Genomic DNA, 20,106 nt, shown 5'->3' with positions numbered 1-20,106 from the left:
GTGGGACACCGCTTGTGACCAGCTTAGAGTCTGACATGGCTCCAGCAACTCTGACCATGTGGGTTCTGTCCTTGAGCCAGTTTGCAAACCATCTTGTGACATATGGGTTTACATTTAAGCTGGTGAGTTTGTCTATGATGCCCGAGTGGGGTATTGTGTCGAAGGCTTTTGCAAGGTCAAGGTAGGCTGTGTGAACTGCCTTACCCTCATCAATGGCCTTAGTGACGGTTTCAAAAAAGTCAACCAAGTTCAAAAGGCAGGATCTGCCCTTGACAAAGCCAAATTGGGTAGGATCCAATGTCTGTAGGTCCCCAATGTCTTTGTTTATGAGTTCCATAATGATCCTCTCCATAGCTTTGCAGACCAGGCTCGTCAAGCTTATGGGGCGGTAATTTCCAGGGTCCGTTGAAGCACCGCCTTTGTGGAGTGGGACCACTGTTGCCGTACGCCACTTTTTGAGTGCATCCTGTAGTAAGGCTAAGATTAAACAGCAGCCTTATGTGTGGGTTTAGTTCCTCTTTGAGTTCATGTAGCACACAGCCCGGGACACCGTCCGGTCCCATTGATGCTGTGTTTTTAGCTTTAGAGAGGGCGGCTCTCACCTGGGCATCTGAGATGTTTGGGAGGCTACACTCTGCTGGGATAGATATTTCTCCTTTTGGGAGGGGGAGGAGAAATTTGCACTGAACCTGTCTGCCAGAATGTTGCCAATGTCTGTGGGTTCAGTGTATTTTGTGTCATTTTGGACTAACTCTGAGCATATCTGGGAGTTTCCACCCAGGTTTCTAACATAGCTAAAGAAGGCCTTGTGATGGTCTTTTGTGTCTTTTGCGATTTTTCTCTCAAAGTTGGCCTTGGATGATTTTATGAGTGATCGTAGTTTTTTGCTAGTACTGATCAGAGATGCCTTCTCTTTTAGGGATTTTGCTCTGTCATGTAGTAGCTTCCTCCTCCTGTTGTAAAGTTTGTTTATGGCTGGGGTCCACCAGACCGGGCGCCTGCCTTTGGGGGAATGGGTCTTGGTTTTATTTGGGATTGCATGATCCATGCATTCTTGAAGGTGCTCATAGAAGGCATTTGTAAGGGATTTAGCAGTGTGGGTAGTGGTTTCCACTGGCCCAGGGGCCTTGAAGGATACCACTTCAGTCTTAAGAAGTGTGAAGTTGGCTTTTGAGAAGTTCTTCACTGTGGTCTTTTGTGCAGGGGGTGGGGGCGGGATGTGGATTTCCAGTGAGATTAATTTATGGTCTGATCTCACCAATGAGAGATATACATCCAATAGTCCAAGAACAGATGAGGCTCAACACGACCAATGACTTAAATAAAGTAAATGACTTTAATGCTGCAGCAAGTAAGCGCTTTCACGTTTCAGGAACACTTCATCAGACTTAAATAACTGCCATAGAATCAAGCTGTTTAAATACTGTTCAAATATACAATCAACCAATCAAAAAACTAAATCAATTAATATTTCTTAAACATTCATTAAAAACTTTCCAAGACATATCTAAAAAATCTAATACATAAGATATATCAAATAAATATATTAAAACACATGTACTTCTGTATTTATTAAAATTTATTAAAATTTAATGTGCATATGGACGTGCTGCCAAAAAAGGCTTGAGTGTCACACGTTCATTCAAACCATGCCCTTTATGTCCTTGTAACCTTAGAATCCATTTATTTTCCCTTTCTTCAGTATAATTTCTAATATTGCCCAGTCTATTAGATTTTCTAATTAATTCTAACACTGTAAAACTAAATTTATGTGATGTACCTTGTTGTAGGATATGATTGGCTAGGGCATTAGATTAATTTTCTCTATGTATTGCATATATATGTTCTCTAATGCGCTCTCTCAAGCTTCTGTTTGTCATGCCCACATAGAAGCATGAACAAGTCCGACATACAGCAATATATACAATGTCTCTAGACTTACAAAAATTCATATGATAAATCTTACCAGTGTCTGGATGTGTAAAATTATTACTACCAGATATAAAAAGACATTGGTTACAATTCCTACAAGGAAAAGTACCTATTCTTACTGAATTAACAGGTTTAGGACCCTCACTCTCATAGCACAATAATCTTTTAGCGACTTCATATTTCTATATGCGAAGCTGGGTCTATCACCTACTATCTCTACTATTTTGTCATCTATTGTTAAGATATCCCAGTTTCTCCTAATTACATCTTTTATTTTCTTATCTAAATTACAATAAGGGATAGTCAATCTCTTAAAACTTTGTTTATGGTTGCTATTATCTCTCATACCTTGTTCTCTATTTTGTCTATATAAATATGGTTTCCCTCTGTTATTCCTGTTTAAATCAACAGATATTAAAGCTTCATTCACCTCAAGTGTATCATAATCTCTTGACTATCCCTTATTGTAATTTAGATAAGAAAATAAAAGATGTAATTAGGAGAAACTAGATGACAAAATAGTAGAGATAGTAGGTGATAGACCCAGCTTCGCATATAGAAATATGAAGTCGCTTAAAAGATTATTGTGCTATGAGAGTGAAGGTCCTAAACCTGTTAATTCAGTAAGAATAGGTACTTTTCCTTGTAGGAATTGTAACCAATGTCTTTTTATATCTGGTAGTAATAATTTTACACATCCAGACACTGGTAAGATTTATCATATGAATTTTTATGCTGATTGTAAGTCCAGAGACATTGTATATATTGCTGTATGTCGGACTTGTTCATGCTTCTATGTGGGCATGACAAACAGAAGCTTGAGAGAGCGCATTAGAGAACATATATATGCAATACATAGAGAAAATGAATCTAATGCCCTAGCCAATCATATCCTACAACAAGGTACATCACATAAATTTAGTTTCACAGTGTTAGAATTAATTAGAAAATCTAATAGACTGGGCAATATTAGAAATTATACTGAAGGGAAAATAAATGGATTCTAAGGTTACAAGGACATAAAGGGCATGGTTTGAATGAATGTGTGACACTCAAGCCTTTTTTGGCAGCACGTCCATATGCACATTAAATTTTAATAAATTTTAATAAATACAGAAGTATATGTGTTTTAATATATTTATTTGATATATCTTATGTATTAGATTTTTTAGATATGTCTTGGAAAGTTTTTAATGAATGTTTAAGAAATATTAATTGATTTAGTTTTCTGATTGGTTGATTGTATATTTGAACAGTATTTAAACAGCTTGATTCTATGGCAGTTATTTAAGTCTGATGAAGCGTTCCTGAAACATGAAAGCGCTTACTTGCTGCAGCATTAAAGTAATTTATTTTATTTAAGTCATTGGTCGTGTTGAGCCTCATCTGTTATTGGACTATTGGATTTGTATATTGGTTGAAGGCTCTTTACTCAGTGCCACTTTGTTGTTTTACATAATGAGGGATATACTTCCGGTGTGGAGCATTTTGTCCCCATGTTTGTGATGATCAGGTCTAGTATATTATCTCCTCTTGTGGGAATGGTGACTAGTTGTTCCATCGCATTTGAGTTTATGAATTCTAGAAACCTTTGGGCTAGGGTGTTGGGGCTTGAGTAATGTTCCCAGTCTATGTTTGGGTAGTTGAAGTCTCCCAATATGATGGTATTTGGAGAGACATTCATACTCTCTAGTGTCTTCAGGAAGGCTGTGTGGGGTTCCTGAGTTTGAGAGGGTGGTCTGTAGCATGCTACAAACTGTAGGGCAGTTTTGCCCATGGTTAGTTGCACAAGGATGGTATCCGATGCTTCGTGCCTTGCCACTAACCTGGAGGTGTGGGTATCTTTGATGAATATGGATACTCCCCCTCCTTTTGTGGTTCGGTCCAAATTTTGGGGCCGGAAAGCATGATATGAGGTAAAACCTGATAGTGCTGGGGTGCTCTCAGGAGCCTTGAACCAGGTTTCAGTCACTGCACAGACATCGATGTTCTCCATACTGAGGAGGGCTTCGAGAGCGTGCATCTTGAGGTTTAGACTTCTGGCATTGAGCAGCATTACCCTTAGTTTTTTTCCACTTGTGTTTTCTAGGGAGGTAGGTTTGTCATTTGAGCCTTGCCTAAAAAGGCACTATGGGGTGGCAAGAGCCTTGGCCAATATCCGGACGCCAGGGGTGACAGGTGCAAGCCATCCCTTGCGAAGCAGCGTGGCTTGTCAAGCATGTCATCCCAAGCAGACAGACATTGGATCCCCTTAGAATGACATCAGTAATTAAGCCAATTGTTAAAACTGATCATTTTGTCTTTGTACTGTGGCATCATTCTTGGTGAGGGTAAGATGCTGCTCAGGGTCAGGGTCATACCGGCCTGGGCTACATAATCAGAGAGCTCCTCTATGTCTCTTTTCATGTAGTCCAGGGAGGTACATCTCAGGTCGTTCACACCAGCATGGACAATGACTGAGTCATATTTGTACTTGCTGTGGAGTGACCCGAGTGCTTGTGTTATGTGGCGGATTCTAGCGCCCGACAGGCAGCTTACTGTGACCTTTTCCTTGTTCAGTCTGGTGAGCGGGACGTCAGTGTGTCTGACTATGGAGTCACCTATTACAAGTGTGTCTGGCATGTTGTTTGGCCTTAAGGGCTGTGACTGTTTAGCACACTGACTTTGTGAACTATGTGTTGCATGTGCTATGTCTTGAGGTGGCGGTTGCTTGGGTGTCTGCTTTGGAGGCCTCTGTTGTTTTGGTAGATTTTTAATCAGCACCTCAGAGTATGTTTTTGTGTGTTTATGTGTTTGGTTTGCAGTTGTGATAGTTCTATGTGAGACTGGGTTTGTGGTGTGCGTGGTTACCTTCTCCTCCTGACTGGTCTTACCAGTACTGAGTTGAGAGAGCTCAGCCTCCAGTTTGGCTATATAGTTGCATCTCTCGCATATATTTGTATTTGTTGGGAGGAGGAGAGGGTTGTCTGTGTACATGAGGCAATTGTAACATTGCCTCAAGATTCCCAGATTCACCAGCTGAACAGGAGAGGATGCCAGCAACTGACCCTTCGACATGCTAGAATAGTGAAAAAGGTTGCTGTGAAACTGAGTCAGAAAAGGACCTATAGGGAAATGGGTACTCAAGGGAATTTAGGTGAATGAAGTAATTTCTTTTGTTTAAGAGTGCTTTACCTGTATAAAAAATGCTTTAGGAGCAAATGCTGAGCTTTTCAGATAGAGAATAGGCTGTTTTGATTGCAAGTAGAGCAGTTCTAAGGGAAAAATTGAAGAGTAGACTTTACGGAGCTAGAAATAGTTTAAACTTGATTAACCGATGCTGCTCTATGAGCTAATTCGCGCTAAAACGGGCTTTATAGCAGGGGGTTGAAAAGAGCTAGGAATTGACCCAAAATGGCCAATAAACTACAAGTTGCTGGGCTAGAACCACTCCTCTAGGGACAAATAGGTTGCTCAGTGCTCCCCACTCCCACTGGTGAACAAAGAAGCTTCCTCTTATCCAAATAAGGATATGGATAGCACAAGAACTAAGACAAAGCCCAGAGATCACCAAAATCTGAAGACTGGACTATTCTAGTTCAGTAAGGCGGGAAAACAAGATATTTTTTTCTTTTTTTCTTTTTTACAGAGACAGAAGGAAAAGATACAGTAGCAAACAGTAAATGCTATAAAACGGCTAGCGCACTTGAGTGTGTAAGCCTAACAGTTAAATTAAACAAAAATAACTTTTAAAGTGCAAACAGTTTAGAATCAACACAGGTACAGTATAAACAATATGCAGAGCTGTTATTTAGGCGAAATGCAGTCGAGATACAGTAATTAAAGCGAAAGCCAGAAAAAATACTTAAAAATCAAGGAAAGTCACTCTTTCACTCTCTGCTGCTTGCAGAACTCTGCAGGACACCACGAGGAGCTGTGCTGAGTCGTATACACATAAGTATTGTAAAGCAAAATCAAAACGTCTTTTTATAGTGTGTTTGTTGAATCTAGCACAAAACCGACAACTGGTGACGTCGTGACCAGGGCCTAGGCATGGAATACAGTAAGAGTGGAAATCTTTATGAGGTATTTGCTTCCCACAAGAAATACAATTATTAACTTTTTCTGACATCGGTCTGAGGCAAGAAAAAGGTTTCCCCAACGGGGTACTTAGCTTTATTGAAGACTTTGGATCTGAAATTCGACTTCGAAAATCTCAGGAGTCAGCCGACCGGCACTTGCGAACTGCTTCTGCTTCGGGCACCGCGCGACAAGAAAGACTGAAGAAAATGGCGTTGGATGCATATTATATACCCCTGGCGCACTGACGTCAGGGAAGAAGCGACAGCAACGACGCCGGACCAAGACTTTGGAACTCTGACCGACTGCGGGACCACCTGATGGCAGGATAACCCGAGTGTGATGACTGCAGCAGTGTAACATGATGAACATCAGGGGGTACACAGCTGAAGGGGAGGAGGACGCCACTTGCAGCAATTCAAATTATCTTTTTTGGGTTTCTGTCATTTGGGAAGTATCCCATTTGAAATAGTCTTTAATTCTGGTGATGGTTTCACCAAATGTAATGTCTTCAGGTGAAGAATCCCCTTCCACAGAATCCTCACCAGGAGAGTAATATTCCTTGGGAGAAGCAATCTGGGATGCATAAGAGATGGATTAATCCGAGGAAGATTCAAGTTCTTCTTCTTCCTCAAGGAGGGGTACCATGGGAATAGAAGCAGCAAAGGTACGCCTAGGGCTTAACAGAGGCAACGTAGTTGTGGGTGAGGCACAAGGCCTAAGGGCTATAAATGCCTGCATAAGAGAAGAGGTGAAGGCCTCCCAGTCTGGAGGGGCTTCAGAAGCAGGCATAATATGTTTTGTTTTCTGCTTCTTTCTGGTTGGAGTCAGCCTAGAGCTGGGTTTGGCTGCAGCTGTATCCGAGGTCTGTATCCGAGGTCTGGATCCCAGTCGAAGGAAAGTACAGTTTTGTACCTACCATAAATGTAGATGTTCGAGTGCTCATACAGCTGCAGTCATTACAGATGGGTTATCCTGCCGTCAGGCGGGTCCTCGGTCGGCCGAATTCCAAAGTCTAGGTCCGGCGTCGGTTGTCGTCACTTCTTCCCTGACGTCAGTGCGGCAGGGGTATAAAAGAGGCAGCCGACGCCATTTTCTTCAGTCTTTCTTGCCGCGCGGTGCCCGAAGCAGAAGCAGTTCGCAAGTGCCGGTCGGTCAGCTCCTGAGATTTACGAAAGTATTTCAGCCGAAGTCTTCTTTAAAGCTAAGTACCCCGTTGGGGAAACTTTTCTTGCCTCAGACCGATGTCAGACAAAGTTAATAATTGCATTTCTTGTGGGAAGCAAATACCGCACAAGGATTTCCACTCTTTCTGTATACCTTGCTTAGGGCCAGACCACGACGTCTCGGCCTGCCGTTTTTGTGCTAGGTTCAACAAGCGCACTATTAAGCACCGGGCAAAGTTCGCCCTTCATTATTTTGGCAAAAAATTTAATTATATCATGTCGTCGGATACACCGACACCAGTTTTAAGCAAAAGACGCAAAGACAAGGACCGACATCCGAGGTCTGCACCGAGTACTGAGACCACGCTTACCTAGGCAGCTTGGCCTTTTTTCGCGGAGGTTCTTGGGCGGCCACCAAAGTGGGATCCAGCCTGAGAGTCAGCCATTTGAGGCGTTGGTTTAAAGCTGCCAGACGGCTAAGTAAGGTCTTGGGCACAAAAAATTTACAAATAGGGCAGGCGTTATGATAGTGTTCCCGGCCTAAGCAGAAAACACATTTGTCATGGGCATCCTTATGGGGAATTTGGCACCCGCATTGGCACTTTCCCTTTTTTCCTGACATCAGCTGAAAGCTACAACAACCAAGCCTAAGCAATACGAAAGATTGGTAAAAAATTAGAAATGCAAAAAACCCAACGGGTTACTTATCTACAATCGACTGGACATCCGGAGAGCGATCGTACAATGCGAAGTCGTCTGCGGCTGAAAAGTTCTGAGGATTGTGCGTGCAGACATCACATTTAAGGTCCCTGGTTTATGGCCCTGTGTGTGACGTCCCACGCAGCTGCAACAGCCAAGCTGAAGCTTTTGTATAGGAGACGACGTACGAGTCGCCTGAAGGCAAGAAATCCCACACCAAGAATACTGCAACATAGGAATAGAAGGACATCCATAAAACCAAAGGCGGCTCTTCCCCTGCAGACCAAATCCAATTTGTAAGAAGTAATAAAGATATGTGGAGAAGCCCATATTGCTGCTGCTCCTATTTCACTCATGGAAGTTTTAGAATGGAAAACAGCTGATGTAGCCATAGATCTGGTGGAATGTACCTTCACCGGCATTGGAAGCTTAAGGTTCTTTCTGTTATAAATGAAAGTAATGCAATCTCTGAACTACTTTGATAAGATAACCTTAGAGACAGATTTCCCTAAGGTTACACCAGAAAAGGAGACATATAATTGCTCTGACCTCCTGAATTCTTTAGTTTTGTTGAGAGAAAAACATAACTGTCTGTGAACATCTAACAGGTGTAAGCAGGATTCGCCTTTGTTGGAAAAATTTGGAAAGAAGACAGGTAGGTCTATGGCCTGACTAATGCTGGACTCTGAGACCACCTTCGGAAGAAAGGATGGATTGATCCCGAGTGTAACTCTATCCTTATGGAAAATTAAGTAAGGGGGCTTTGAACAAGATGCTTGCAATTCAGAAACTCGTCTTGCAGAGGTTATAGCTATAAGGAGGCCTTAAACTGACAGTTCCCTTGAGGAAGTTCTTAGACAGCCTGTGTGAAATTAAGGGTAGATCTCAAAGTTATCATGAAAGTTAGAGATGGCAGCTAAAATGACCTTAACAATAGAAGCGGAAGCTCCTCTACCAAAAAGAATGGCCAAAAATTCTAAACCTTTTTCTACTGGGGCTGAAAAGGAGTCGAGGCCATTACCACAAGCCCAAACTGAAAATCTCTTCCATTTACTGAGGCAGAGATTTCTAGTGGATCGTTTATGGGATGCCAGTAAAATTTTTCTTACTGGGGATGGAATATCATTATGCCTGGTGACTAACAGAACTGGAGGAACTAAGCTGTGAGCTTAAGGTTTTGAAGACTGGGATGCACCAGTCCCAGAGGGTGAGACAGAAGTTCCGGAACTGGGTCCAGAATCCACTGACTGTGAACTAGATGAGGCCACAGGAAGGGAAACCAAATTTGTGGAGGCCATAACGGTGCAATGAAGATTACTTTGCTTCTCCACCCGGCTGCTTTCTTGAGGAAAAGAGGGATCAGAGGGAAAGGGGGAAAGGCATGTAGGAGACCCGGAGGCTAACTGAGGAGAAGAGCATCCCCTGGGGACTCCCCCCTGAGGGGGGCATCAGGGTAAAGTAGCTTCTGCACTTGTTATTTTGGGGTGAAGCAAAAAGGCGGCAGCAAGGCTTGCCCCAGCGATGAAAGATCTTCTAAGCTATCTTCGGATTGAGAGACCACTCGTGAGGCATCAGAATGCATCTGCTTAGCTTGTCTGCTATCACGTCTGAACTCCCCAGGATGTGCACTGCTATCAGAAAGTGGTTGGAGGCAATGACCTATTGCCACACTAGGCGGGCTTCTCGACACAGGCAATAGGATTTGATTCCCCCTTGCTCGTTGCTGTATCAGACTACGGACATGCTGTCTGATTGAAATGCAATGGTTCCTTGAGGAAGGGCAGAGTGAAGTGCATGCAACACTAGTAGCACCACCTTCAGCTCCAGCATGTTGATATGCAGATAGGCCACTATCTGGGACCAAGTGCCTTGGACTGTCTTTCCAGATAATACCCCCCACCCCATGGGGAAGGCATCCTTGGTCACTATTGCTATGCGTTGAGAAGAGTCAAAGGGGCGGCCCAGAAGAACTTGTTCAGATTCCATCCACCAGAATATGTCCTTTTTATAGCGACTGGTGATAAGTACGGGGTGGTTCACTGCGTGGGTTAGAAATCTCGCTAGTGGGACCAGAGTGATCGCAGTTGCCATGGATGCCACGGACCCTAATGCTTGAAGCACCAGCAGGACTGGTACTTTTTTTGAGCACAGGAGAAAATGAACTTGAGTTTTTATTTTCTGGAATTTCTGGAGGTAGGGAGGCCACACAACAGAGAGTGTTGAGACGAGCTCTGATAAATTCCATATCCTGAGAGGGAGTCAGTTGAGACCCATAATGTCTAGATGCAGGAAAGTACAGTTGTGTACACTTACCATAAATGTAGATGTTAGAGTGTATTCACTGTTGCAGTCATTACATTTGGGTAATCCTTCTGGCAGGTTGCCCTCAGCCGGCCTGAATTACAAAGTCTTGGGTCCTGCGTCGGCTGCTGTCGCCCCTTCCCTGACGTATAAAAGAAGCAGCCGACGGCATCTTCTTTAGTTTTTCTTGCCCCAGATGTCAGGTGCCCCCCAAAAGGGTAGCCATAATTTATATATGTATAATTACATGCACCAATGTAAAATTTACCTTCATCTACAAGCAAATACACCACATAGATTGTATAAATCAGAGAAGGAAAGATAGGTTCCATCAGAAGAGAAGGGGGATGGTGGGAGGGTAACCTGGACTGCAACAGTGAATAAACTCGTACATCTACATTTATTGTAAGTGTACACAACTGTACTATGTTCTTCGTGTTTCACTGTTGCAGTCATTACATTTGGGTAGAGTCCCAAAGCTAAGGTTGGGAGGCTGGAGCTAAACAGCATTAGGAGCGGCTATGAGGCCCTGCAGAACTGCAGTGGCAAAGCCTGCCCTGGATTTAGAATAGAATGGCAGATGATAGTGCTTTGTAAAGGTGTGCACTGAACTCCAAGTAGCAGCCTCTAAAATGTCCTTGGTAGGTACTCCTCTGAGAAAGGCTGCTGAAGTGGCTGCAGCTCTGGCTGAGTGTGGCCTAATGCCCTTAGACACTGACTTGCCATGGTGTACACAGCAGAAACAAATGCAGTGGCTTATCCACTTTGAAATAGTCTGCTTTGAGATAGCCTTTGCTTGTGATCCTGCAGCATATGTCACTAGCAATTGCTCTGTCTTTCTGAAAGCTTTGGTTCTGTCCAAGTAAAATCTAAGCTGTCTGTGTATGTCCAAAAAGTGCAACATTTTCTCCCCCTTATTCTGTGGATTTGGACAGAAGGTTGGCAGGTGAACAGTTTGGCTGAGAGCCACACTGGACACCACCTTAGGCATAAATGTTGGGTTTGTCCTCAGAGACCCTGTCTGGACAAAAAATGATAAAAGATTGCACAGCCATGAGTGCCTGTAGCTCTGAAACTCATCTTGCAGAAGTTATTGCTGGGAGCAGAGCCGTTTTCCAAAATAACAATATTATATCAGCAGTAGCAGCTGGCTCGAAAGGAGGCAGAGTGAGTTTTTCCAAGACATAGTTGAGGTCCCATGCAGGCGTTGGTGATCTCCTTGGAGGTCTTAAATTTTTGGCCCCTCTGAGGTACTGCTTTAATAAGGGATGAGAAAAGATTGGTGGCTCTACATTGTAATGAGCTGAAATGGCAGAGGCATGAATTTTAATAGATTCAAAAGATAGGCCTTTGTCCAGCATCTCAGTTAAGTACTGCAAGATCTAAGGAATATTTGGCACAGCTGTATCAGTTCCTTGTGCCTGGTTCCAAGCACAGAATCTCTTCCATTATCCAGCATATGATTTTCTAGTACTAGGCCTTCTGGCTTCCAAAATGACATCCATCACAGCTTTACTGAGAGGTGTGTTTTGTATGGCTACATTATTCGCCATGCTGTCAGGTTTAAAGTTCTGAGTTGGCTGTGCAGGATCTGACTGTTTTGCTTGGACAGTAGATGAGGTATTTGAAGTAAGGTCCAAGCTGGGCATGGAGACAAGCTCCTTAGTATTGAATAGCAGTACTGGCGGGGCCAGTCTGGGGCAATCAGTATCATCTTTAGCTTCTCCTGTCTGACCTTTAGGAGTACCTTGGGGAGGAGAGGCAGAGGGGGAAATGCATATACTGATAGGTTTTTCCAGCTGAAAGATAGGGCATCCACTTTTCCATGCTTGTCTGTGACAAATCCTTGTGAAGAATCTTTTTAGTTGGTAGTTGTGAGGGGAGGCAAATAGATCTATGTCCGGGCATCCCCATTTCTTTGTTATCATGCTGAATACTTGTGGATCCAGGTGCCACTCGTGGGGATCCATGAGGTTTCTGCTTAGTTCGTCTGCCAGAGTATTTTTCCTTCCTGGCAGGAATTGTGCCTGCAGATGTACTTGGTAAGTCAATGCTGTGTCCCACAAAGTCATGGCTAGTCTGCAAAGGGGGTAAGAATGAGTTCCCCCTGCTTGTTTATGTACCACATGACCGTGGTGTTGTCTGTCTTTATCAGTAGTTGTCCTGGATGAAGTAGGTCCTTGAAGGCTGTCAGGGCATTTTGAACTGCTAGCATCTCTTTTTGATTGATATGTAGATGCATTTGGGTTGAGGTCCATGTGCCCTGAATGCATCTTACCGCCATGTGGGCCCCCCAGGCATAATCTGATGCATCCGTTGTTATTGTCTGCCTGGCTGGGGGTAATGTGAATGGCTGTCCCTTGTTTTGGTGACAAGCCTGTGCCCACCATCGAAACTCCTGTTGCAGGCAGGGAATAAGGTCTGGAGCAAGAAAAAAAAAGTTTCCCTAATGGGGTACTTAGCTTTATCGAAGACTTCGGATCTGAAACTCTAACTCGAAAATCTCAGGAGTCGGCCGACCGGCACTTGCGAACTGCTTTTGCTTCGGGCACTGCGCGGCAAGAAAGACTAAAGAAAATGGCGTCAGCTGCTTCTTTTATACCCCTGACGACCTGACATCAGGATAGGGGTGAAGGCAGCCGACGCAGGACCCAAGACTTTGGAATTCAGGCCGGCTGAGAGCAGCCCGCCAGCAGGATTACCCAAATGTAATGACTGCAACAGTGAAACACGAAGAACATCAATTGCAGGGTGAATTCTGTCGCCTGTAACAGCAGATACCTGGTGGAAGCGGTGATGAGCCAGCTGTCTAGATATAGAAGCACCTGGAGTCTGTGCAGTCTCAACTAAGCTATTACTGCTGACATACATTTGGTGAACACCCTGGGGGCTGTGATGAGACCAAAGGCCAGTACCCTGAACTGATCGTGACTGCCTCCTAGCCAGAAGCGGAGAAACCTTCTTGAGAGGTTGTCCATTTTTATGTGATAATATGCGTCCTGAAGGTCTATAGAGCACATCCAATGGTTTTCGTCTAGAAAGGGAAGTATTGACTGAACCGTGACCATCGGGAATTTGGACTGATGAACAAATTTGTTTAGAATGCTGAGATTCAGAATCGGTCTCTAGTCTCCTGTCTTTTTTGGCACTAAAAAGAACTGAGTAAAATCCAGATCCTATCTGGTTTGGTGGGACTACTTGGATGACTCTTTTCTAGCAACTTTTGTATTTCCAAGGCTGCTTGGTCCCTCTGACTGGTTGGAACATTGGGGAGTCTTGTTAGAGTTCTTGGATAAAGAGTGAAAGGGATAAGGTAACCTCTGGAAATGATTCTTAGCATCCAGGTGTCTGTGGTTATTTGTCGCCAGGCTGTTGGATGCAAAGAAAATCTTCCCCCAATTGCCTCCAGAGGTAAGCAATCGGGCCTCTTTTCAGGAGTGCTGATAGGGTTGGCCACAGGAGGACTCCCTGGAATGCTGGTGTAAGCGGGCCACCTCTGCCTCTAGGATGATATCTTCCATTTGAACTCCCCCCTCGGGCCCGAGGGGAGTCTGGACCACGTGTGTTCTGGAAAGGCCTCTGGGACTTCTTGAACCACATTTTCCCACTCCTCTAATTCCCGGAATAGGCTTATTGGGGAGCAGAAAAAACATACTCCCACAACAGACAGGGTCTTTCCATCTTTCTCACACCTGGATAGTTTCTTTAACTATGGGGCTGAGCAAAGAGAATCCGTCAAAAGGAGCACTGACAAAAGGAAGACTTGAATGGTTCAACAAACTCACACAGGCACATCCAAGCATGTCGTCGAATAGCAACACCTGAACCAGCTGACCTGGATGCCCCTTCAGCTGCATTAGAGAGAGACTCCAGGGTAGCTAACTGGGAGTGACTTTTTCCTGGACCCCCTCGGCTACAGCTCCTGCTAGTATCCGATAGCTCCTTGATCACATCCCTCTGGTGCCTAGTGAAATATAACATCAAGTTCACGGACCTAATGGTAAAGGTCGATGATGTGTAAACTCGCTTCCCAAATCTGTCCATCACCCTTGACTCTCGGTTAGGGGGATGAACAGTGGAACTTTCCTCAGCCAGTTCCTTTTTAGTGGCAGCTGCTACCACCATGGCATCTACTGCTAATCCTTTCTCCCAGTACTGATGATCTTAGAGAGCGGAGGGTACTTTATCTGGTATGTGGGGAATTGGTTCTATGGAATTGGGAGCCTTCCAAGCCCGCTGAGCGATCAACTTAAGATCGTCAGCAGGAGGGGACACCCAGGAAGTAGATGGGTGAGCTCCAAAGACTTACAAGTACACAGACTCCTCAGAGGAAAAATCTTTGGACTTCCAGTTACCTCTCAGTTTGAGGATATCCAAGATGTTTCCAAACGAGATGTCTTCCAGGGGTGACTGGGCGCAACCTCCACCTCATCGAAATCTGTCTCCTCGGTGATAGACTTCAGGGAGCCCAGGTGTTTCCTCTTACACAATTTCTTCCAAGGGGGCTCTTCTGTGGGAATACCTAAAGAGGAGTCGGAAGAGGGGTGGTCTTTTGATGGCATCTCTTGCATCCCTGGAGCTCGCTATCCAGGTACGGAGGTTGATGTAAGCTCCGGGAAAGCAGGGGTCAAGGAGTGAGATTTCGGTAACACAGGAGCCAACTGGGAAGTAGCAGTGGCCAAAGCCCTCACCACAGCTTGAAAGGCAGGCCCCCCTGAGGAGGGATGGGAGCCGGAACCAAGACAGAAAATCAGAACTGGGGTCACACCCCTCCCCAAGAGACCCACCTCCAAAGCTGGAGCTGAGGAAAGGCCCCCAGCTGGTGCAGCCCCAAGTGGTAAGGTCGGCTCTGTATAAAAAAAACAGGAGTTGACTCACATCCTCCGGACCTGATGGCAGAGGACCAATCCCGGGGACCCACCAGTTCCGATGGCACAGAGAGTCAGAGCCATGCCCAGAACCGAAGACAAAGACGTCAGCGCCAAAACCATTGGAGTCTGTGTGGTTGGAGTCGACGGCACTAAAGCCTTTAAGAAGGTCAAAGGAGGAATATATATATAGCAGTACTGGGGGAGAACTTCCCTGCTCCAGGAGGAAGAGGCTTCTGAGAAGAAGGGGGCAGATCCCTAGCCATCAGAAGCTGATCCACCAACCTCACTATGTCAAGTTCAGAAAGATTCCTGATGGAGTGAATGGACAATCCAGAGGGAGATTCTGGCCTCTCTATAAATTGGCTAGGTAGTTGACCTAGAAAGGGGTCGATTGACAGGGAATATCTTGTCCTGGGTGCATAAAAAGTCTCAGTCTTCAGCACCGGGGCAGAAGGTAGGAGGTGCGAAGCAGCAGGAGATGGTACCGACATGGTAAATATAGATGCCGGTACCAATGCCGGAGTTGTTACTGATGCCAGTGCTGTGGTTGGTGTCGATGGCACCGAGGTAGTAGTTGGTGCTGAGAACTCAGTCAGTTCTAAGGTTTTCGGAACCTTTGACTTGGGTGACTTGGGTTCCAAACAGGAACCAGCAGAAGAGTATTTATGATTATTAGATGTTGGTGCTGATGGAGACATCGGCACCAAATTACTACATTTTGAGCCAGAGGCCTTTGGAGACTGGTCAGCCTTGGACAATGCTTCTTTAAAGGCTGCCTTAAGGAACTCTAAGAATAAGTTTGTTTCTACGTTCTACCAGGGCTCTAGTACTGAAGCCCTGGCAGACAGAACACACTATATCTAGATGAGGAGCACCTAAACAGTATACACGTTTATCATAGCCGTCAGAGTTTGGCATTTTCCTTCTACACTCTTGTCACTGCTGGAAGCCAGTGGTCGATTTTGACTTATCTGCCATTATAGTAAAGAAAGGCAGAAGTTCACAGAAAAAAAGACAGAGAAAACACAATCACTCACAAACAAAAGAAAGAATCCTACAAACGACGATAGGAAAGATTACCTATCGGTAAAGTAAGAGAAAGAGAGGAGAAACTACAAACTATGGTAGGCAAGAAATACCAAGTGTACAAGGTTAAGGGAATGAAACACTTGCACACTAGAAAATACCTGCAATAGCTACAAATAAGACATGAAGGTGGAGAAAACTAAATTCAAAAATATACTTACTGCAAGAGAGAGTCGGCTGACACGTCTTTCTGTATGAGTGGCAAACAAGATCTGAGGTAATGTAGAAAGGGACATTCTGGGTAGACTATTAGCTAGAGAGTTTTTTGGCTGCTGCGAGCTATAGAACGGCCGGATCGGCTCCAAGGATCGGAACCGTAACCCATCAGTCAAGAATAGATGAAGACTGACATCATCAGATGTTTTATTACTGAGCAAGAACGAATGAGTACTTATACACTGCAAGAAAAACTAATCACAGACTAAAATATATGAAACAGCTAACCTTGCAAGATAAGTTAAAAAAATTGCTAGAAAAAAAAGCAACAGAGGAGAAAACATTTCAAAATCCAGAGTTAACAATGTCTGTTCACCCAGAGGTAGCCTTTATTTACTGAATTGTACATATATTATCTCTGCCTGTACAGTACATTACTTCATTAAAATCACTTGCTTTTTCATTAAATGTTTCCGTTTCCTATATTATCCAACTTGTAATTGCGACCTCTAACCGGGAAAAGCCGAAAGACACAACAACTGATTTACATGATATTTTAAAGATAAGATATGGTACTTGGCTACTGTTTAGCGGTGATCCTTCTGTGAGCAGACATTCCTCAGGTCCCAATGGTGCTGGATTAGTGAATGCCTACCTGTATAAAGACGGAGAAGTTTAACTAAAAAGTTAAAGGGAGCATTCTGACCTAAGTAGGGAAACTTGCTGGTTTCTTTGAACATGGAGAGGTTACAGGAGTACACTGGCCTAAAGAAAGACTCCCAGTTACCACAAATCTAAACAGACTGAAAGGAACTACTTCTACAACATGCTTGTATGCTACTGGTTCCAAGCTAGAAAGGCTGCTTAACTCTTACCCTGAGCAATGTGTTAACTTCCTACAAGTACTGCATGTAGCACAAAACTGCAGCCCTGAATTACAACTTACTGTGGATGTGAACTCTGTCTTGTTTCCCGGCTCCCCAAGTCTAATCCTGGGACCCTGATGTACAATTTGACTTTTGCTCTTAACTGACAACTGTCGAACCATCTGATGTTCATTAAGCTGCATCTCCTTCACTGTCTTGTAATTTATCAGAGTGCATAAATGAATAGATTGCTATTATACAATGACCCCCCATTAATACTCAAAAACGTGCACGCTGATTGGTCAGCCTGCACATTGTAAATCAGATTTATAGTAATGGAAAAAGGTCCGGTCGCCCAGACTTTTTCCATTACTATAACTCTTTCTTTACAGCACAGAGAATGCAAAATCTCCGTTGCTTCACACTCTCTTACTATGTTAAACTCCTTTAACATAGCGAGACAGTTTGTAAAAAGCAACGGAGATCTTGCTCTCTCCGTTGCTTTTTTCAAAACTGTCTCGCTATGTTAAATGGGTTTAACATAGCGAGACAGCTATAAAAAAAGCAACGGAGATTCTCCACTGCTTTTTTTAAAGCTGTCTCGCTATGTTAAACCCATTTAACATAGCGAAACAGTTTGCAAAAAGCAATGGAGATCTTGCTTTCTCCATTGCTTTTGCCCACAGCTCTGATGTACTGCGTAGGCATACGCATGCGCAGTACATCAGAACTGCCTCAGAATACCAGACAGCTACAGAAGGGCAGCAAGGAGGCATTATACAATGCCATTATTTAAGAAAAGTAATTATTTTTTTTCTTAAATAATGTGATTGTATAATAGCAATAACTCACTTCTGGGTGTGGTTAATGCTGGATTTACCCACGGTTGGCTTTGTTTGGCCACTCGGGCTTCGCCCTCGTGACCAAACCACACCAACCGTGGGTAAAATCCAGCATTACCCACACCCAGGCGTGGGCTATTGCTATATTCTTACAGTATACAATATGCTATTAAAATTATTGTGCATCCAATACCAACACCTAACCCGATTCTATAAAACACTGTTTATTACTAATTACTAACACTGCATACATTTTTTTTCACTTTTCTATTATTGTAAATAGTATCCATTTATAATAATCATTACTGTTACTGGAGAGTTTCTCCCTGGGGCTCCAATGAAAATGGGTTTTTGACCCAGTGGACTTTCCTGGTCAACAAATGTCAATAAGTAATATATGTGCAGAATTTCTAATTTTCTACTGACTTTGAAAACAGACCAATATTAAACAGTGAGGAATAGCACCAAGACTTTTTCTGTTGATACCAGACTATCTTTGTCACAAAGTACACTAACTTAGGAAAAAAACTTTCATCATGAGCAGTAAGACATCAGAATACATACTATGAAAATATCACACACTACAAGCAGCTGAATGCATCGGTTTTGAGGCCCTATGCTTAAAAAAAAAACTAGACTGTGCAACCATGTCCATTACGTACTGCATCACTAAGTATTATATACAAAACTAGCTTTAGTGCTATTTACCACTCCAATCGTAACATCACACAATGAATTCACATAAATGTTTACTTTTGATTGATAAAATTAAGTATCCTACCTTCCACCCTCTGAATACCTTACTTCTCGACTTCTGCTTTCATACCGGTAAGTGTCATAAGAACTTGCAGGGATGGCAGATCTTCCTGCGGAAGATTCTTCTGGCTCCCAATGATGAGATCCTGTTGTTGAACTAGCTCCCCAACCTGGGTCAACCACCCTGAATTACAAAAAAGTTTAAAAAGTTACATAATATTTAAACAGGAACACCTGCAATATGTTGAAAAGACAATAGCAACAAACATTTAGGATAGTTTTAGTCTTTTACACCACAGATATGTCTCCTCCCAAAACACCCATGCAGTCGGGGAAAATTTCTAAACTCAAAATATTGTACCATTGGAGAAAAGCGCTTTTAACTATAAATATTTTACCTTTACCAGAAAATGGCTGCGACAATAGGCAGAATTACAAAAGAGCATCACAACAAAAGGTATGGGTGACTACCACAACAGTGGATCTGAGAGTAGATCTCTGGCTGCAGGAAATGATAGAACGTGTGCTGCAGGTATCAGGACCGCTTAGTGTACAGAATATTTCAACACTGCTAGTCTTCTCCCCCTATTCCACAATCCACTACTTCATTTGCTTCTCCACTTCTGTACCAAGGGAAAAATAAGGAATAAAACTAAATGGCAAGAAGGCTGGTGAGCACTCACTTTGTGCACAGTATCACAACTGCACAAAATGACAGGACACAGTCCCAAATATATCTATTTGGGTGGCCGTCTCGAAAGAACATATTCATGGATCAATGTAGTCCCAGAGAAAACCTGGAAGGCAAAGACTGTCTCCTTTTTATAATACTTTACAAAGGTATTAAAGGAAGAACAAGTAGCTGCACAACTGCCATCAAGAGAAGTACTACAGAAGAAAGCAGCAGAAGTGGAAAGCTCTAGTATAATGTATTTCTGGAATGGTTTAGTGCATTGTCATCCCCTTTGGTAAAAACACTGTACCCATGAACTACCACATAACCGTCACAGTAGTCAGGAAATCCTTCTATGTGGCACACCTCATCACAAAAGGGTTCTCATCCAGGAAAAAAAGAGGTCATTGCTCCCCTCTACTCGGCACTCATTAGACCTATTATAGAGTACAACACCCCTTTTGGAATGTACCTCACAAGACATCTGCTGCAGCTGGAAAGGCCACAGAAGTACCTCACAAAGAGGATTACTGGCCTCAAACAGATGCCCTACACTGACCATCTCAAAAAACTCCAGCTTTACTCTGTAGCATATCGTCTACTCAGAGGAGATCTCTGCCTAACATATAAAGCTATGTTAAACCCAGAGCTGTTGGACATGCTACACCCAGGCTGAGCAAGAAATCAAATTTGTTATGG

General features: G+C 43.5%; 1 protein-coding gene across 1 annotated transcript in view; it reads right to left on the bottom strand.

Annotated features, from left to right (window-relative positions):
- LOC122796893 (msx2-interacting protein-like) overlaps nt 1-18,920 on the bottom strand; it is an 868,075-nt gene extending 849,155 nt beyond the window's left edge. The window contains exon 1 of the mRNA XM_044065646.1: nt 18,760-18,920. The gene's annotated coding sequence lies outside the window, so the exon portion shown is untranslated. The remainder of the gene's footprint in view (nt 1-18,759) is intronic.
- Nucleotides 18,921-20,106: the final 1,186 nt, after the last annotated feature.

The sequence above is a fragment of the Protopterus annectens genome, chromosome 3.part0 (assembly GCF_019279795.1).
Source record: "Protopterus annectens isolate FY-2018-M chromosome 3.part0, PAN1.0, whole genome shotgun sequence".
Lineage (NCBI taxonomy): Eukaryota > Metazoa > Chordata > Ceratodontiformes > Protopteridae > Protopterus > Protopterus annectens.
The sequence above is the reverse complement of the archived record's forward strand: the minus strand, read 5'-3'. Positions and strand labels throughout refer to the sequence as shown.